Below are 20,238 nucleotides of genomic sequence, written 5' to 3'. Positions count from 1 at the left end.
ATTCACAAAATGGCTACCATTGTCACTGATGATTTTTTCTGGTATTCCCCATCTCGGAATAATATCTCTTGTCAGCGCTTTTGCAACTGTGAGTGCATCAGCTTTTGCAGTGGGAAAGACTTCCAGCCACCCCGAGAATATATCTAGCACCACTAGAGCATATTTCTTTCCCTCTGCAGGGGTGAGTTCAATGTAATCCAGTGCAATGGTATGAAAGGGGTAATGTGGTGTAGGTGTTTTACCAATAGGTGGCTTTAATCCCTTTCCTGTGTTGTGCTGGGCACATACAGTGCATTGTGAGACAAACTTCTTAAAAAAGGTGCTTATGCCCGGACAGTAAAAATATTTGGTGGCTGTAGCCATCATACCACCCGTTGAGACATGGGTGACCCCATGTAACACAAGAGCCAAGAATCTGTACAAAAGTCTGGGAAGGCATAAGGCATCATTGACACAGAGGAGGCCGCTATCATTAACTGTTGCATGTGCTCTTTGCCACTGAGACTTTTCAGCTGCTGGTGCATTGCTCTGGAATTCCACTAAGAGATCAGTGGTGTTCGCTGCAGAGGATGGAATGATGAGAGGGGAGGGGGCTGATGGCAGAGGGGGATCTGTGTCAGGGAGTGAAGGGGAGGCGGCAGCTGTGGTGGGCAGAAGGGATGGGATGTGATGGCTCAGAAGTTGGAAGAGGGCGCAGCGCCGCCAATTTCGCCTCAGCATCTGCAAGATTGTTGCCACGGGTAACGTCAGAGTCATCACGCATGTGTGCCATGCATTTTACCACAGCTACCTGCGAGGGCAGCAGTACACTATCAAGGAGCTGTTGCAATAAGTCTTTATGACGGACTGGTTTCCCAGCCGCAGTTAACATGCCACGGTTCCTCCACTGTGCAGCGTAGGTATGACAAGCAGAGAACGCATACTGGCTGTCAGTGTAAACAGTGAGAACTTCACCCTCGTGCAGCGCACAGGCTCGAGTGAGTGCATGAATCTCTGCAGCTTGTGCGGAGTAGGAGATTGGTAAGGGACCAGACTCCAAAACAGTATCCAGGGTAACAACAGCATATCCCACTCTGTTCACTCCTAAGGCATCTTTGGAGGCAGAGCCATCGACAAAGACGAGTGTACTTCCGGGTATTGGTTCGGACTTCAGGTCTTCTCTGGGTAGAAAGACCTTTTGTGACTCTGTGACACAATCATGCTGAGGCTCATCACCCTCTGCAGCGGGGGTCGGGAGTAAAGTTGCTGGGTTAAGTGTGGTACAGCGTTTCACTGTAAGGTGAGGCTGACCCAGCAACGTGGCAGTGCAATACAAGTGACGGGCAGGAGTAAGTAACGTCATTTTATCCTGCAACAAAAGAGCATGCACTGCGTGGGGAACAAGAACCTCTAGTGGATAACAGCTTAGATAGTCCGGTAATCTCTACACAGACCTTTTTTTTTTTTTATCGGGTACTTTTGCTCATAGTCCATATCCCTGCATCCATTTGCTATGTAATGTGTGGTGACGTGTGCCACACATACTACCTCCTGAAATGTATCAGCTGGACCTGCATCCTGCTGCATCCATTTCAGGAGTGAATTTGGCAGAATAATACCGTACCAATGCACGTCAGGTGCTTCTGCCATAGGAGCACGATGGATCTGCAGTGACTCTGGACCGGGAGCAATAGTCAACTTTAAATCACCAATCAAGTCTCTGCCACACATATCAATTGGGCACCTTGCAGAAATTATGAAACTGCAAAACACAGCTCTGCCTGACTTTTCATCTAAAAACTTGCAAAGGTTTAGTGGTTGGGGACACTTCAAACCCACCACCGGCATTTCGTGTTACAACTGTACCCAACCTTTCCCACGGGATATTTAAACCAGTCCCAAGGACAGACCTACATGCACCAGTGTCAACCAAAAACTTGATTCTAACACTCGATACAGACAAGAGGATTTCAGGCTTTTTTTGTGTCAGCATAATCAGTCTCAATCACAATAGTGTCACGGCTCAACTCTTCCCTGCCTAGTCATGCAGACTGGGTTTGTTGCTTGATTTGATTGGCCGTATTCTCTGGGCAGTCTCGTGCAATGTGATCCCGCTTTCCATAAATGAAACATTCCCCTCTTTCTCGTTTTCCTACATAGTCACGCACAAATCTACGTGGACGGGGACGCGAGACATCTCCGCTGCATGCACCCTCCTCTCCCATACCCTGGTTGTAGGTGGACAAGGAATAGGAGGCTGCCGCAGCTGGATGTCTCTTCTGTCCCCGCTTTTTTTTTTTCTATCAGAATTTTTTCCGCATGCCTGGCATACTCCAAAAACTCTGTCACACTGCACGTACGCCATGTAATCAAATGTTTATGGATTGTCCACTGTAATTCTTCCTTTAAAGCCCTATCAATCTGTGCTTTGAGCTGTTGTTCCCATGGTGTAGTGCCATCAAGCACTGCAGGTTTCTGCAACCCACTGTATTTTTCAAAAGCATCCATGACCCGTGCAACCAGATCATCCACACTTTCGTTTGCTTTCTGGGAAATCGTAGAAAGCTTGGTAAAATCTGGGGTGATCTTATAAAATGTTATCATTCGTTGGATCAATTCATCCCACCTGGTGGTTAAGGTTGTGCTTTCCCAACCCAACTCTGCTGGCGGGTCAGTCGCAAGTCGTCCAGGCCCCCATGCACTCCAATTACCCTCGATATTAACCCATCCAGTACCACAGACTCTCCTCACAACTCTCTCACATTCAGTGGCAGTCAGCTTAAAAACTCCGCCTCAACTCAGTCAGTTGTTTAACACATTCAACCACATCCTCTCTCGGGCTAGGTATAGTCTTAATTGCATTCAACATGTCGTCCTCTGTCCAGGGTCTGTAAACATGTATGGTTTGCCCTGCTCCGTTTGGGAGCTCTATCATAGGCATTTGCATTGCGGGTTCAGGGTTGCACTTTTCAGTAGGCACTGAAATGGTCACTGCTGGCTGTCGCAATGCGGTGGAAGATGGGTAAGGTAGCATGGCGGAACCCGGGAGCTGTGACATGGCTACCATCGGGTGCATAAAGATGGCGCCTGGATTATAGGAAGGAAGTTGAGGGTGTGGAAGCGGTGGGTAAATGTTGGTATATTTCGGCGGGGTCTGAGATGGCTGTTCTTCACTATTTGCACTTACTCTCAGATCTCCCGTTGTCACAGCTAACTGATCAACCTCCTGTTTGATGCCCGAGGCTGAGGATGTTCTGCCTCGGGCTCCTGAGGTTCTTTGTTCCCGCAACTGTCTATCAGACGTTGTCACCTCAGTTTGTCTATTAACAGATTTGGACTTAGTGGGCTCACTGATGTTTCCTGTACTTGAGGAGCGAGCTGGATGTCCTGACTTATGATCTAAACCCTGCTGAGGGAATTGGGATCTCTGCCTCAGCCTTTGTGCTGCTCCAGCCTCAGCTCCAAGCACATCTCCACTTTCACTTTCACTCTCACTCCCAACATCCTGCACAGTCACACTGTGACCATATTAACCCTCCAAATCACTCGCTTTCTTTCCAAAATAAAAGGAACACAGTTCCCTCTTACGCTTGTCAGCTTCATCTCGCCATTCTCTCGCCAATTGCAAACCATATTTATTCTGCAAAGTCAATTTCCCTTTACTTCTCTCCTCTATAGCCTTTATCAATGCCCTGCATTGTTTTGGGTGCAAATGGCCCGGGAATTTGAACATCTCATGCCAGACCTCGCATTTCTCTGTCAAACGGGGGTCTTTACGGTGCACGAGAAGTTCATCATCCGTTGCACGGAGAAGTTGAGCTTTAGTTGCATTTTGCCCCATCCTGCCTGACAATTCTATTCCGGGGTACCTGTGATCTGTTTCCTATGATATAACTGCTCAGCCGCCGCTGCCCCCCAGTGTACCGATACTGTGCTGTGGCCGACTTGCTGAATAGTACGCTTCACTGAATGCCGCTGTAACTCGGGCGCGCTTTGCGAGAATTACTACCCAGCTGTAATGATCGCTGCTGCAGCAGCTATTACTGGAAGTATTAGTGCTGCAGCTCAGGCAGTTCTGATCTATTTCCATGCAAGTTGCATAGCTTTGTCTGTCTTTCCCTGCTGTCAGCTTGTGACTGATTATCATTCACCTGTGTGGGAATCTGCATGTCTGCTCCCATTGGATGACCTCAGTATAAAGATCTGCTTCCTGCAGGGTTTCCTTGGGTTTTCATAGCTTCAGCCTAAGCCTGTCTTGCTGTCGCTTTAGCCCCCGATCGTGTTTCTTGTTATAAAGATACTTTGCTGGTCTTTGCATCATATATTGGTTCATTGCCAATATATATGCATACCAGCACGTTTATTATTTTCCTTGTATTTGTGTTACGTTAATACATCAGTGTCGCTGATGTATACGTACACGAACTGTTTATATCCTGTGTGCAGTTAGTCAGCTTTCCAGCACGTTTTGGTAGGTTGCGCGTACCGTGACCACCCGTGCTGAGGTAGTTACCCTGCTCCTGGTTCTGTTTGTGGATTGCGTTCATCTCTGCGAAGAGATAACGAATCCTTCTGAATCCTGTTCTGTTACCGTTTGTGGATTGCGTTCATCTCTGCGAAGAGATAACGAATCCTTCTGAATCCTGTTCTGTTACCGTTTGTGGATTGCGTTCATCTCTGCGAAGAGATAGCGAATCCTTCTGAGTCCTGTTCCCTGTGTTACTCCATTCCTAGTCAGCGTTCCTGCTTATGTCATATATCGGTTCATTGCCGATATATACATATGTTAGTCAGACGTAACAAATAGTTTCATTGATAGCTGTAATTGTAATACGCTAGGAAAACATACTTATTGTATATTTATCTGTGTTACGTTCTTCTATCTCAATCCTGCTATTTTCTGACTATCCTGTCCTGTCTTTGTGAGGCACGCCATCGCCGCATCGCATTGGCTGCCTCATTCCAGTCTGTCTGGTTTTGGACGCTTGCTGTCGCTAAGTAGCCGCTAGCTAGCAAGCGTTCATTCTGTCTACCTGTCCAGATCTCCTCAGTTCTGGTTTATGCGCTCAGCGCTACTTTGCGCTGAGACGTTATAACGAAAGCATTGTTTGTGGCTGTCAGATCTGCACCGGCTCTGTGCGCCACAATCTCCTATTGGAGTCAGTCCTCCCCTCCACTATACTAGGGATAGCCTGTTTCCTTGTGCTAGTGTGTGTACCTCCTCCACGCCAGCTCATGCGTTGCATGCTGACTGTGGAGAATACACCACCAAGCGTTACATTATGAAAACCCCATTACCAATCCCCATTGTGGGGGGGATTCCCAGAAAGTATGACACTGTTAATTATGGTTCCTGTTCCTTTAAAAAATTTGAAGAACTTAGCTCTGAAACAGAAAATGAGTTTTTCTCTGAATGTGCCAGGTTCCTGACCAATCCTGATCTCCAAGCGACTCCTTTTTCAACCTGGGCACTCCAACTAAGTTATATTTTGTTTAAAGGGGAATTATTCCAGTGGGCATTTGATGTTCTCAATCATTCCGATTTGAAAGATAGACCGCTGGAATTTCTAGCGTTTGTGATCCATAACTGGTTGCGCATAGATCCATTGCCTTTTCCTCTTAATGAACTCCTAGCAGCAGGCCAATCAGCTGCTCCTTCAATTGCTTGCAAGAATGAGCAGCAAGCAGAAAGTGTTACTGATAATTTTCCTGCAGCTTTGAATAAATCACCAAAAACCGCAAGGTCAAAGGCAAAACGCAAACGTTCTAAGAAACGTGTCCAATCTGCAGAATCATTATCCTTAGCGACTGAGACCTATAATGAGATTCTGCCATTAACAGATAATGAAATGCAATTGTCTTTCAGGGGAGTTAAATGGACTTATGAAACTACTAATGAACTTTCCTCCCTGGCTAGGGAAAATAAAGATTTTTGTTTAAAAGAATTATCTGAGTATGATTATGATGAGATATTACAGAGTATTGAACAAATCAACTTATTTGTGAACCAAGGGAAGTTTGCATACACTACAGTTCAACACTTGCTACAGGTATTGGAGATTCTTAAGAATAAGGAATCTGCCAATCACCTGCTAATTAACCCTATACATGTGCCTGCCACAATCATATCTGCAGACTGTGATCAGCCTAAATGTTTCGCTGTTAAGTATGCATGGGATCCTCCATTCGAGAGGGGAGAGATGGAAGCCCTGGTCTGTGAATGGAAGAATGATTCAAGTTCATTTTGTCAATTTTACAGTGCAAAAAGTGAAATGGTATTGAACGCATGCATTAAGTCAGCCTATAACCTAATAGAGGCTGGTGTGTGTAGGTATGACCGTGTGGCTCCCTTGATTGATGTGTGGGAACTGATTTTGGATGATTTTTATGTGACTCCGAATTCGCAAATTTGGCGTTCTGACCCGCCTGCTTCAGCACCTTTGGCTGATTCAGCAGGTGATTCGGAGCTCTTTTTGTGTGAAATTGAAGTTCCTGCAATTCCACCCTGTACCAGGGATAACTCAGTGTTACTTCCCAGTAAAACAGAAGCCACTGATACATTCTTAACCTTGCCCTGCGCAAATTTCTCAGCAGAGAATCCAGAGGTCCTGCTGACTTCCGAGTCCAGTCTAGCCAGTACTCATGACTCTTTGTTTAGTGAAACAGACACCAGAAAAATCTTGCCTGTCTCTGCAAACACTTCTGCAGAAATTACCTGTGTTAATAAAGTTCAACTCCTGTCTGATCCAGCAGATGCCAGTAGGTGCACTGCATCAGTTTCCGAGTCCCAGCAATCCTGTCTAGTAAACTCAGAACCCCAGCATCTGAATTTTCCAATTTTACAAATGAATGGTGATTCAGATGCGCAAACATTGTGTCTTGATCTTCCTGTTTCTACACCTCGCTCTAGTTTCGTGAATAGCTCAGAGCATCTGCTATGTGAACCTGAAATCACAGAATTATTACCTTGTTCAGAAAATTTTCCAATAAATTTGCCCTGTACCATGAATTGTGCAGTAGATCTCTCCAATGAAACTCAGGTCACAGAATCATTATGCTGTCCAGCAGGTGCTTCCATGGTTTTGCCCAGCAATATGGACTGTTCAGTGATCCTGTCCAGTGAAGCTGTGGTCGCAGAGTCTTATGCTTCACCCAGTACTTTGGATACTTTAAACCCTCTAGCAGAGGAGGCTGAAGCACTGCTTACCTCAGTTGGTGTTGCAGTAATATTCACTTGTCTAGCAGCTGTTTTGGAATTAAAGTCTGCTCTAATAAAACTTGATGAATTTCTGCCCAGCAAAGCAGAAGCCATTGAAATATTGTCCTCGTCAGCAAGTGTGTCAGATTCCTTGCCCTGTACACAGTCTGATTTAACCAATGTTGAGTCCCTCTCCAGTGTTGTAACAGCCGAGGAACTCCAGCCCTGTCCTCTGAATGTTTCAGAAGTCTTGCCCTGTAACATGGATAATTCTGATTCTCTGGTCAAAATAATAGAAATCTCAGAATTTCAGTCCGGTCTGATGAGTGTTCCTGAAACCCAGCCCTGTATCCTGAAAGATTCTGGTTCTCTGGCCGCTGTGGCAGAGGTTCCAGAGTTCCCTTCCTGTCCAGGGAATTCCTCAGTTTTGCCTAGTCCAGTGGGGGCTGCTGCAATACTGACTTGTTCTGCAGCGCCTCATGAGCTCCAATCCAGTGTATTAAATGAGTCTCTGTCCAGTCCAGAGGTAGTTGTGGAGTCCCTGTCTGGTTCAGTGCATACATCAGAAGATTTGTCCTGTCTTGTTAGTGCCCCTGAATCTGATTTGTTACTGACTTTGCTGGAATCAGCGACATCTAAGTCTGATCCAGCATTCTCGTGTAAAAGTCCAGTAGTTGCGAAGTTTAGTCATGATGATTTTTTTTTGGCCAGTCCTGGTTTTGGTCCTGTCTTGGCTGACCCTGAGGCTCACAGTTCCTTGACATGCCCAGAGGTTTCTCTTGTGCCGGTGTGCCCAGATGTTCTTTGTGTGCCAGAATGCCCAAGTGTGTCTAAGGTGTTAGCGTGCTCTGATGCTTCCTTAGTGGGAACACGTTCTGATATTGCCAGTCTGCCTGCATGCCCAGAGATGGTTCTGGTCCCTGAAAGCCCTGATATTGATGTTTGTCCTTGTGGCCCTGACTCGGGAATTGCCCTAGGTTCCATAGGGGTTCTTGATAGTTCTCCATGTGAGCCTAAGGGGCATTCTGACCTATGGGGATCTCTTTGGAGCTTCAAGGTGTTCTGGGAGGTCTCTGAGAAAACTTGTCCTGGTGCCTTGGACTGGTTCAACAGTGGGTTTTGTGTTGGTAAAGACAGTACCGGTGGGCATTGCAAAGGCTTTGGCGTTTCTGAACTGTTCCTGGAAGGCGGTGGGTATCGCTCAGGGAGTTTCGGAGGGCTTTCTTCTGGAAATCATGGTTCTGATGGGTGTCACACTGGGGCTTGTAGTACTGATGGGCATGGTTCTGTAGGTTCTGGTTCTGATGGGTCCAGTCTTGTGGGGACTGATTCTGGAATTCGGTCTTGCCGGGCTGTCCCGGTCATCATGAATTATCAGTCAGACTGTTTTGTTGGAAATTTCAGTTTTGAAAAGCGTCTGGAATCCACTTTTAAAGGCGGGGGTACTGTAATGATCGCTGCTGCAGCAGCTATTACTGGAAGTATTAGTGCTGCAGCTCAGGCAGTTCTGATCTATTTCCATGCAAGTTGCATAGCTTTGTCTGTCTTTCCCTGCTGTCAGCTTGTGACTGATTATCATTCACCTGTGTGGGAATCTGCATGTCTGCTCCCATTGGATGACCTCAGTATAAAGATCTGCTTCCTGCAGGGTTTCCTTGGGTTTTCATAGCTTCAGCCTAAGCCTGTCTTGCTGTCGCTTTAGCCCCCGATCGTGTTTCTTGTTATAAAGATACTTTGCTGGTCTTTGCATCATATATTGGTTCATTGCCAATATATATGCATACCAGCACGTTTATTATTTTCCTTGTATTTGTGTTACGTTAATACATCAGTGTCGCTGATGTATACGTACACGAACTGTTTATATCCTGTGTGCAGTTAGTCAGCTTTCCAGCACGTTTTGGTAGGTTGCGCGTACCGTGACCACCCGTGCTGAGGTAGTTACCCTGCTCCTGGTTCTGTTTGTGGATTGCGTTCATCTCTGCGAAGAGATAACGAATCCTTCTGAATCCTGTTCTGTTACCGTTTGTGGATTGCGTTCATCTCTGCGAAGAGATAACGAATCCTTCTGAATCCTGTTCTGTTACCGTTTGTGGATTGCGTTCATCTCTGCGAAGAGATAGCGAATCCTTCTGAGTCCTGTTCCCTGTGTTACTCCATTCCTAGTCAGCGTTCCTGCTTATGTCATATATCGGTTCATTGCCGATATATACATATGTTAGTCAGACGTAACAAATAGTTTCATTGATAGCTGTAATTGTAATACGCTAGGAAAACATACTTATTGTATATTTATCTGTGTTACGTTCTTCTATCTCAATCCTGCTATTTTCTGACTATCCTGTCCTGTCTTTGTGAGGCACGCCATCGCCGCATCGCATTGGCTGCCTCATTCCAGTCTGTCTGGTTTTGGACGCTTGCTGTCGCTAAGTAGCCGCTAGCTAGCAAGCGTTCATTCTGTCTACCTGTCCAGATCTCCTCAGTTCTGGTTTATGCGCTCAGCGCTACTTTGCGCTGAGACGTTATAACGAAAGCATTGTTTGTGGCTGTCAGATCTGCACCGGCTCTGTGCGCCACAATCTCCTATTGGAGTCAGTCCTCCCCTCCACTATACTAGGGATAGCCTGTTTCCTTGTGCTAGTGTGTGTACCTCCTCCACGCCAGCTCATGCGTTGCATGCTGACTGTGGAGAATACACCACCAAGCGTTACACCAGCCTAGCAAATCAGTGATGATAACCACGGCTTTTATCCGGCTTGCACTTAAGCCCTGAATCTAACCCGGCTATAGTAGCCCTGGATTAAATTCGGCTTGCACTATGAGCCCTGGATTACGTTTGCCCTGTGGCTATTGCGTGGTATCCGCTGTATCTCCTCATCCGGTCACTGAGGATCTATTCCACTTCGCAGACACCACGACTGACAATTGGTAAAATTGTCAGCTTTTTTACAGATCACAGGTATACCCAGCTAACTGAACTGTCATGCAGTACTTGAATAAAATCAAATATCTACTTAGTTTTTTGATGCACCTTGATAGCTCTCAGTGTTGACAATCAATGTAATCCGCTCAATCCGTGGCCGGCCACACATTCACACACAAACACACCAAAAAAAGTAAAGCCCTCTGCTCTTCAAAGCATCTCCTGAAATCCTAGTTCTTGGATTAGAGTTCCGTCCCGTCTGGGTATAGTACTCTGAAAATTTGCCCCTGTTTACAGGGAATTTTTCACCCTGGAGGACTTATTTTGTTGGGATGACTGGGATCATCACCCCCATATTTCAGAGACGTACCCCAGGCGAAACAGAATCGATCCCGCTTCGAAGGACCATAATGTGAAAGTCACTTACTTATCAATACACTAAGATTTCAAAAATTATGTCAGGAGATGAAAAGAAAAACAAGATATGGCTTTATTCAAAAATATCACATGTATACATGAGGGAAACCAAGTGAGCCTAGTAAAAGGATTAAGGCAGTTAAGGTTTCTGGCTTCACTTCCGCTGTGCATTGATTCTTATACCACAAATTACGTAGTCATGATGTGCTTTACTCGTCCAATAATAATGTACATTTCTGAGAGTCTCTCTTTTTACACCCTAAGAGGGTGGAGGATTCTCACAGCCTTGCACCTGCTCTCGATTCCAGTAAACAATCTCTTCAACATCCTGTTCACATAGATACATCAAGGTCATGGCTTGTGGGACTCGACTCATCTGAGATGGGGGTTGCAGTACCAGGCACTCCTTATCTTTTTAGACATTCCTAAGAAGAAGAAAAAACTCACACAGAACTAGATCTTGGCTAAAGCATGTCAGCAATGGAAAATTCTGAGTCTAACGTTAAAGGGTAACTCTACTCATCTGAATCATCTGTGTTACATTGGCCTTATTAAACATTTGTGTCACCTTATATCTATTAAGTACATATCTATGAAACTTGGATTAACATACAGCTATGACATTAACACAACCCTAACAGCTGTTCCGTGTCAATGACAAGTGTTCACAGTGACACCTGGGGGTCACAGGATTTTGCTGCGAGTCACTGCTTATACCATTAATTTCTAGCACTGGCTGGTACAGTCATGTCCTCCCCTACACTATTTCCCAAGCATATCTGTCCATCCATTTGGATTGCACACAGGTGAATTCCCAGTGGGGAATTTGACAATACAGGCCACCTGGACGACCCTTGGGCTATTCGTTTTTAGCTTCATTCGTAGCTTGATATACCTCAGGTGCTGGCACTCTCTTTAACCTAATAAGTATAAGTAGTTTATCTTTCTTAGCATTAATTCTGATAAAATTCCCAACTCTATTTGCAGAAATGCAGCCTCAAACTTGCAACGAACCTCAACTATGCATCACTGCAGACGCATTATTATACCGCTCTCCTGCCCCTTGCGAACAAACTGACTGATGTTACATAGATCAAAATATTTTGGTCTAGAGCATGCTACCATTTTTCTGTAACCCAGTTTGTATGCTTTCATGTATAATAAAGGTTCTTCTTGGCCTTATATCCATGTTGAAGGTAGGGTCTTTTTCTACAGTTTTTCTATGAAGACTTATTCTGGCCACTCCTCTCTGGGCAGTAGATGGGAGTCCCTGTGTCCCACATGTTTATGTCAGTTCTAAGCATTTAAAGAGGAACTTTAACCACTTAAGAACCAGCAGTCTTTGCCCCCTTAAGGACCAGAGACCGCTGGTACAATATCGATGGATTACAGATGAATCGTCGCATATACCCACTGCAACCACCATCCACGCCACACGCCAGGATCCTCAGGACACCCACTCTGCCATCTCTATGATGACAGAGTTATGTGAGCCGGTCAGGAGCTGCTGAAATCGGCTCCTGACCGGCTCACAGATCTCTGCCATCATAGAGACAGGCAGAGCAAGTGAGCTGTGACGGAACACAGCGGGGAGACAGCGGCAAGATCGGCGGGAGCGCCGAAAACGGCAGATGCGTAGTGAATTGAAATCTATGTTCTGGCAGTCAGGCAACCATCAAAAAAGGGCATATATTTCAATTACCTTGGTCCTTAAGTAATTAACAAGATTATCAGGGGGTCTATATGACGGATATTGTGGTGAAACCCCTCCCACAGTGTGATGTCATGACCATGGTCCTTACAGTTTGTTGTCTGTGAACTTTGTTGCATTGTGGGAAATAATGACTTTTTCCAGCTTCCAAGCAAGCAATATCTCCCTCGATGCATGGAACTCTCAGTAACTAATGTTCCATATGGATCACCTGGCAGAGCTAAAGAGGTCACCACCAGTGATAAATTAAATTATCTATAATGAATATTGTAAAAAAAAAAAAAATCATTAGCACCTGTTATATAAAATGTGTTCGTTATACACCTAACTATAATTCTACAAATTTTTTGGGCAAGTATACTTAAAAGAATTGATGCTGTTTTGAATGTAATGAGTCAGTACACCAAATACTGATTTGTTTTAAATGTTTTTTTCTGCAGCTCACTTTACATTTAGTAGACTGATAATAAGTAGAATCATTAGAATAACTGATAATAATTAGAACTAGGCGTGCTTTTGTGCAATACACACAACACACACAACACTTATAACAGTACTGTATATGCAGTATATATGTATGAGTGCAAGTGTGTGTATAAATACAGGTACATGCACAAACCTACACAAAAACAGAACTACATAGATATAACAAGAACTATGTTTCATGTTCATTAATGAAAACATATTGCATGTCAGTGGAAATCTCTTGACCTCGTCAAAAATATTGAGCTATTTTTAGATTAGATTTACAGTTAATTGTGTTCCACTCATAGACTGATAAGTACAGTACATAGCCAATCATTCTTTTATGTAGATTAGACTAGGAATTTAGCAGTGTTCATGTAACAATCGGAGTCAGCACACAGAGAGAATCTGATTATTGGTGATCTGCAGTATCACCAAGAATACAGATTATACCTGATTATTGATGATCTGCAGAATCACTGATAATCCAAGTATAACTAACCTCTGGACACCTTATAGTGTGAGTGTTTGGTGTAACAGTAATGACTTTGAGTAAGACCACCTGAGGAGCAGGTGGTCTTTGGCAGTACGGGCGATACCGCCTTTTGGGAAGTACAATAACCTTCCAGCAGCCTGAGATCTCCCCAGGGGCGGAGTCCCAAGGTGAAGGTAGGAAGGACCTGTGAGTGAGTAACACCTAAAAGGTGGATGTCACTAGCAGGTCTGGAGACTATTTCTTAAAGAGAGAGATAGCTTTCAAGGTCGGGCAAGCCAGGTCGGCAACACACAGACAGATAAAGTACAAAGGCAGAAGACTGATTCGGTATCCAAGGCAGGCAGGGTTTGGCAACAGGTAATCAGACATACGTAGGAACCGAATCAGAAAGCAGAGGGATAGTCAGGAATGCAATAGGTCATAACAGATATCAACAATGCCTAGTCTTGGGTGTGAGGTCCGTGGTCTCTACACCCTGGAACTAATCTGGAGTATAATATGATGGTACAGAGTATTCCTAGACTTGGGTGTGAGGTCCGTGGTCTCGACACCCTGGAACTAGTCTGGAGTATAACAGAATGACAACACAGAGTTCCTAATCTTGGGTGTGAGGTCCGTGGTCTCAACACCCTGGAACTAGTCTAAAGTATAACACAATAATACACAGAGGTAATCTGGCTCAGTGTGAATTCCCAGGTCCTCCTGGTTCTAACACACTGTTGATTCTGACTAAGGTCTGAGTGCTTCCACATAAGTGTTCGCAACGGCTGACAAACTGAGACTGGCCAGCAGTGACTATATATAGAGCAGCACTCTCCGGCGCTGCCCATCAGTGATCAACCAATAGCCAATTGCCTTGAGGTCAGCTGACCAACCTGGTCAGCTGATCCCTCCTTGTTTGTCATAAAAGCTCTGCCTCTCAGCGCGCGCGCGTATTCCTTAGCCTGTGTGAACTGACAGACCCAGCCACATCAGACGCACGCTCCTGTGGACAAACCGCCGCGCTGGACGCGGAATCAGCCGCCTTGCCGCCAGTACACGCGGCAGCTTTTCCGCGTTTTCTCACAGTTCATTGCACTGTAAACATGACTAGATACAAAAAGAACCCTCTAATTGTATTTTTATTTCTTCATTCAAAAGTCGTTTTTATTTGCCAAGTACAACTGGGTCGTGCCCAGAGCGGGTTTTGGCATATACAGGGAAACATATAGGACTCAAAGTAGGAAGTAAGACAGTACTGAATAAACGGCAAAGTGTCAGTATAAGCAGGTCATCAAAAAAGACAGTGTAATCAATACCAAAAACCAGGAGTAAGTAACAGCAGCCTAAGGGTGAAAAGGAGGAGGGATTGGCATTTGCTCGATCCTTCCAATCCCCTCCATTCCACCGCAGTGGAGTCTGTGATTCAGCCATGTCGCATTCTACTGTGCATGCAGATTCCCGGGTGCATGTGCCCCCCGATCGCGTTCCTATTTTCTGGAGCATTCTGCGCAAGAGCAGTTAGGCCCCATTCACACCTAAAAATGAATATGCATACGCCAGCGTTTTTGTGTGCTGTTTTTTCCCCTCCCGGAGCTCCACTGTGCGCTGCGTTTTGCCTTTCTAAGCGCTTTTTCAGAGTGGTTTTGTAATTCACTCTCACTCTGGCGCAAGTCAGGAAGTGAACTCTGACCAGGAAAAGAATAAATACAATATATTTATTCTTAAAAACACAAACGCAATCACTGCTCAAAGCGATTTTGTGAGCGTTTTGAGTTTTTCCTATACCTTCCATTATAGCAAAAACACCTCAAAAATGGTACAGGCACCGTTTTGCTGAGCGGATTGGAAACCAACCGCTCAGCTGTGAACGCTCTCATAGGGAATCATTGAACAAGCGTTTTGTGGGCAATTTTAAAAAATCGCCTGTACTTGAAAAAAGGCGGAAAACGCCCCTAGTGTGAAAAAGCCCTAACAGTCTTAGTAAACTATGCAGTGGTGCTTGACTGGGGCAGTTAGGGAATGGACCATGCCACACTGCGGCAGAATGGAGGGGATCAGCAATTGAGCAGACAGACCACAGAGGGCTGAAGGAAGCATAGTATAAATCTCTACACTTATGCTAGTACACATGATGCAATTTACTGTCAGATCAATGGGTTGAATTGATAATTTCTGACATATCTGATTTGCTCCCTATCCATAACAGACTGATTTTCAGATCAGAACAGCACAAAATCAATCTCCATATTGATCAGGAGCAGATCAGACACTTTGAAAATGATTTGTTCAACCCGTTGATCGACAGGGAAATTGCATTGTGCGTACCTAGCATTCGTTTATTCAGGCACACTTTAAATGGGAAACTTGCTTCCAGGAGCACCCACTTGCTGGGCGTCTAAGTTAAAGTGCGTGCCTCGATCCTCACCCCTGTACCAAGAGGTTGAATAAAGCAAAGTCCCCAACAGGATCAGCACCACACAAGTATTATTTATAGCGCAAGTATTTATTAGCTCTTAAGACATCACAGCAACGACAGCCCGCTTTTTCGGCCTGTGTGGCCTTTCTCAAGTTGTTGTGACATTTGACTCTTTGAGCAACTTGAGAAAGGCCACACAGGCCGAAACACTGGGCTGTCGTTGCTGTGATGTTGGTGAAGAGCTAATAAATACTTAAACTATAAATACTACTTGTGTGGTGCCGATCCTGTTGGGGACTTTGGTACACTATAAATGTGATATGTTTTACCACATTTTTTTTTTTACATTATACAGTACATATTTTTATGTCTTTTGTTGCCCTTGTCACAACTTTTTTGAAACATGTTGCTAGCATCAGATTCAAGATGCATATATATTTATTTCCATAAAACAGTAAACATTCTCATTATTATTCAGCATGTGATAACTCGTCTTTGTACTGTTGTTAATTAAATATATGCTCTAAATGATCTGCAAATCTGCACTTTATGTTTTATTTACATTTTACGCAGACCCACATTTTTTGGAAATGGGTTTGTAATATGACTTATTTGCAGTGAGGAACATAGCAAATGTGCAAATGTGCAAATATCAATTCAACTTTTGATCGCCATACATTTCTGTCTCCAAAAATCCCTTTTATTTTCCTCAGAAAAGAAGATGTACATATCAGTTTAAAAAAAGGCAATTACACAAAAAAAATAATGTGCCAGTGCTGCAGTCATTGGTAACTTAAACAGGAACTTTTCTGAATATAGCTTAATAAATACAATTTCTTATGTTTTACAATATTCATTTATAAATAATATACCATATTTTTTTGGGACCATAAGGCTGTCCTGACCATAAGAGGCACCTAGGTTAAAAGGACAAAAATCTTGGGAAAATAATATATATTTAACCTGGTGCCTCCATGGTGCATGAGTGTCTTATGGACCTATGCTCACATAGTGAAGTATCTATTTAGGGTGCTAGCATGCAGGAAAACTTTGGTTGTAGTTGAACTGCTTACGATGGGCTTCTGCATGGTGTTTTACAGCAGCACTCCACAACGAAGAACTGTGTGAATAGCCAGACTGCTAGATAACCCTTTAAGGAACAAATCTAGGTGGCTTGTGTCCTTAACAAGAGCACCACTGATAAAGACTTGGACGACTGGTACCAGCAAGGAGTGTTCTGACAGAGACCAGGACTACCTGTGACTGCTGATATAGACTACTAGACAGTTGTACTGTAAAAATGACCAGATCGCTGCCGCAATACCAACACAAAGATCTCAGTGAACTGCAAGCAACTATTTGTGTAGTGTCTCCTAATCTCTGATTCTCTGGACTTGTTAAGGATGCTGTTCAGTGTTCTGCCTATTCACGCTCAGACAGCCCTTGTGCCTGTGACTCATTTTTAGTTAGTCTATTTCCAGGGCAGTTTCTAGGCTAAATTTCACCCAGTTCGAGAATCAAAAAATATGCGCCCCCCAGGGCAAAAAGAGCGCCCCCCCCCTACCCCCAGCCAGGGAGTCACACTGTTAGACCATCACCATGGTGGGTTCTGACCACCAGCTCAGGGCAAAAAGAGCGCCCCCCTCCTCCTCCCCCAGCAGGCACGTCAGAAAGAGAGAGGCAGTGCAGTACATAGACTGCCTGCCTTACTGCCTACTTACCATGAGGTCCATCTCATGGCAGGTGGAACTGGAAGAAGGCGCCGGGCCAGGATCGGTGGGGGTCCGGGCGGTGGACCATGGAGGTGCTAGCGGGCAGCGGCAGCCAGGGCCAAGGCACACACTAGCAGCAGTGGCAGCGAGGAGCCCGAGTCCGACTGGCCACAAAGACTCCACCTTCTGAGGCTGGGCTCCGCCGCACACTGCTGCTGCACAGTAGGAGGAAACATCTGTGACAGGATCTATGTCATCGCGCGGCCGCTCCTGTCACGTGACGTCAACACGCAGGAGCGCCCAGAAGGATCTAGGAAGCCAGTGATCGCTCTGGTGCACAGCTCCTCCTGCCTCTCGCTGCACTGCGTCCGCGTCGCCGGCTCCTAGGGTTGCCACCTTTTTGACTGAGAAAATACCGGCTTTGGGGTGTGGCCTAAAAGTGGGAGGGATTTGTTACGGCCCTTTTTTAAAGAGAACCCGAGGTGGGATTTCATTACGTTACTGGGACACAGAGGCTGGTTGTGCACACTAAGACCAGCCTCCGTTGCCCCATCGTGTGCCTCCAGGACCCCCCTGCACGCCGCTATACCCCCCGCAGTGCTGGCGACACGCAGCGTGTTGCCAGCACAATGTTTACCTATGCGCTGTCTGTCAGCGCCGCTACCCCGCCTCCTCCGCATCGGCGCTACCCGCCCGTGTCCCGTCCCTCCCGCTGATGGGAGGGAAGTGACGCGGGCAGGTAGTGCCGATGCAGGGGAGCGGCGCTGACAGACAGCGCATTGGTAAACATTGTGCTGGCAACACGCTGCGTGTCGCCAGCACTGCGGGGGGTATAGCGGCGCGCAGGGGGGTCTTGGAGGCACACCATGGGGCAACGGAGGCTGGTCTTAGTGTGCACAACCAGCCTCTGTGCCCCAGTAACGTAATGAAATCCCACCTCGGGTTCTCTTTAAAAAGTAAACTAGAAAATTACAAAAATAAACATTAATGTTAAATAGTTTAAAGAACACCATTAAGGGAAAAAATCTCCCCTGGTTGGTACTTACCTGGGGAAGGGGAAGCCTCTGACTCCTAATGAGGCTTCCTCCATCCTCCTTGGTAAGCCCGATACTATGCTGGGACCCCCGTTGTCGCTGCGCGCCGTATCAGCTTTCCACTTGGGCTGTGGCGAAAATAGCCAAGCCCGATCAGGTCTGCTCTACTGCGCAGGCGCCTGCAAAGTAGGCCAGACCCAATCGGGCTCAGCTATTTCTGCCAGAACCTGAGTGGGAAGCCGCTAGTGCACATGCCAACAAGCAGCCACAAGGAGATCTTGGTGGGTCCCAGTGCTGGATCCCCTCTACTGCGGAGGATAGGGGGAAGTCTCTTGAACATCCAGAGGCTTTTCCCTCCCAAGGTAAGTTCCCCTTAGGGGCACTTCTTCCACGATCGATAGATAATTTCCAATCACTGCGGTAATCGATCGGATGCAACTGGTCCTGCCCCGTTAATGACCAAATAACTGGTAGCCAAGTCGATCAGATTACCGGAATTGACCTATATTTCGCATCGATCCCATCGAATTGGCTAGCAGGAATTGGGCCATTAATCGGTATGACTGACTGTTTCTGCCTGATTACCACAGAAATGATCAGCTGCAGAATTGTATCATTAATGGGCACCTTAAAGGTAGCTATACATCAGCAGATTATGGGCAGATTCGACAAAGAGACAAATGTATCTCTATTCGAATCTGATTAGAGATAACTTTGTCTCTAGTTGTAGCTGTCCATATACTGCAGGCCGATTTCCGCATGAAATCTTCAGGGAATCGGCTGAGCTGCCGAGTCTACCCTGCCGCTGCCCCCCAATGTATAAATGTGACCTCCCCGTGTGTGTTTGTGTGTGCATTTATATTGCCTATCCTGTAGCAGCCTCTGCGTGGTGTCTGTCCATCTCTCCTGAGTCTATCAGCCGCATACACACTGGCGGTGCAGTGTGTAATGTCAGACTCTATGCACCGCCGGCGTGTATGTAACTGTTAGAACCCGAAGAGATGGGCGGACACCACACGGAAGGTTGCTACAGGATTGTATAAATGCACACACTACATTACGCCGGCAGGGGTTTCGTCCATTCTGAAATCAGCCGCCGTACCACTGCACACTTGACAAACCAATTTCGGCCCGAGATCTTGCGCGATCATCGATGCGACCAATTTTAGCCCCCAAATTGGTCGCTTTGTCGGTCAGGCATGCACTTGGTGGGACAGATTTTCATCCTATTTGATTATAATAATCGAATTGGATGGTCAATTGGCCACCAAGTCGCCTGAAGTATAGCCCCCTTAAGAGTCTGAAAGGGGGGGATATGGGCTGATAGAGGGTTGGGGTCGGCAAAGAGGGGGGGAAGAAAGAGAGTGGGGGGGGGAGAGAAAGACTCACTGTGTGTGAACTGTGTGACTCTGGTTCCTGCTTCCTTGCTGTAACACAGCACTTCAGTTGTGACAAGTGGTCTGGGGGACCTCTCTCAACTCTTATCACTGCTGCTTATCAGGGTTAATAATTCACTGGGCTTATTCAAATCGAATGGATTTTTGCATTTGTGTAAAGAGCTGACACCATGCTTGATTTTTTTTCAATGTGACCACAGACTGTTCCGATTCTGCTGCCTGGGGGGCTAGGCTGGCTCATTGCACTGCACGCATCGCACAGAAATGACGGCAGACACATTCCAGCTCACACAGAAGCACAGTAATTAGTGCTGGCTCTGCTCAAGTCTCTGTACCTCTGTCATTTCTTTACCTCCACACACAGACTGTGAGCCGGTGACTAGCTGAGCAGCTCACTGCAAACAATCGGACCAGGAAGACAATTCACAGGATGCATCAGTTCACAGGATGCATTGCACGGAACGCTGCTCAGGGAAGGCTCACAGATTCTCAGTCTGCTCGGCTCATC

This window comes from Hyperolius riggenbachi, chromosome 5 (assembly GCF_040937935.1).
Source record: "Hyperolius riggenbachi isolate aHypRig1 chromosome 5, aHypRig1.pri, whole genome shotgun sequence".
Taxonomy (NCBI): Eukaryota; Metazoa; Chordata; class Amphibia; order Anura; family Hyperoliidae; genus Hyperolius; species Hyperolius riggenbachi.
Note: the sequence above shows the minus strand (reverse complement) of the source record.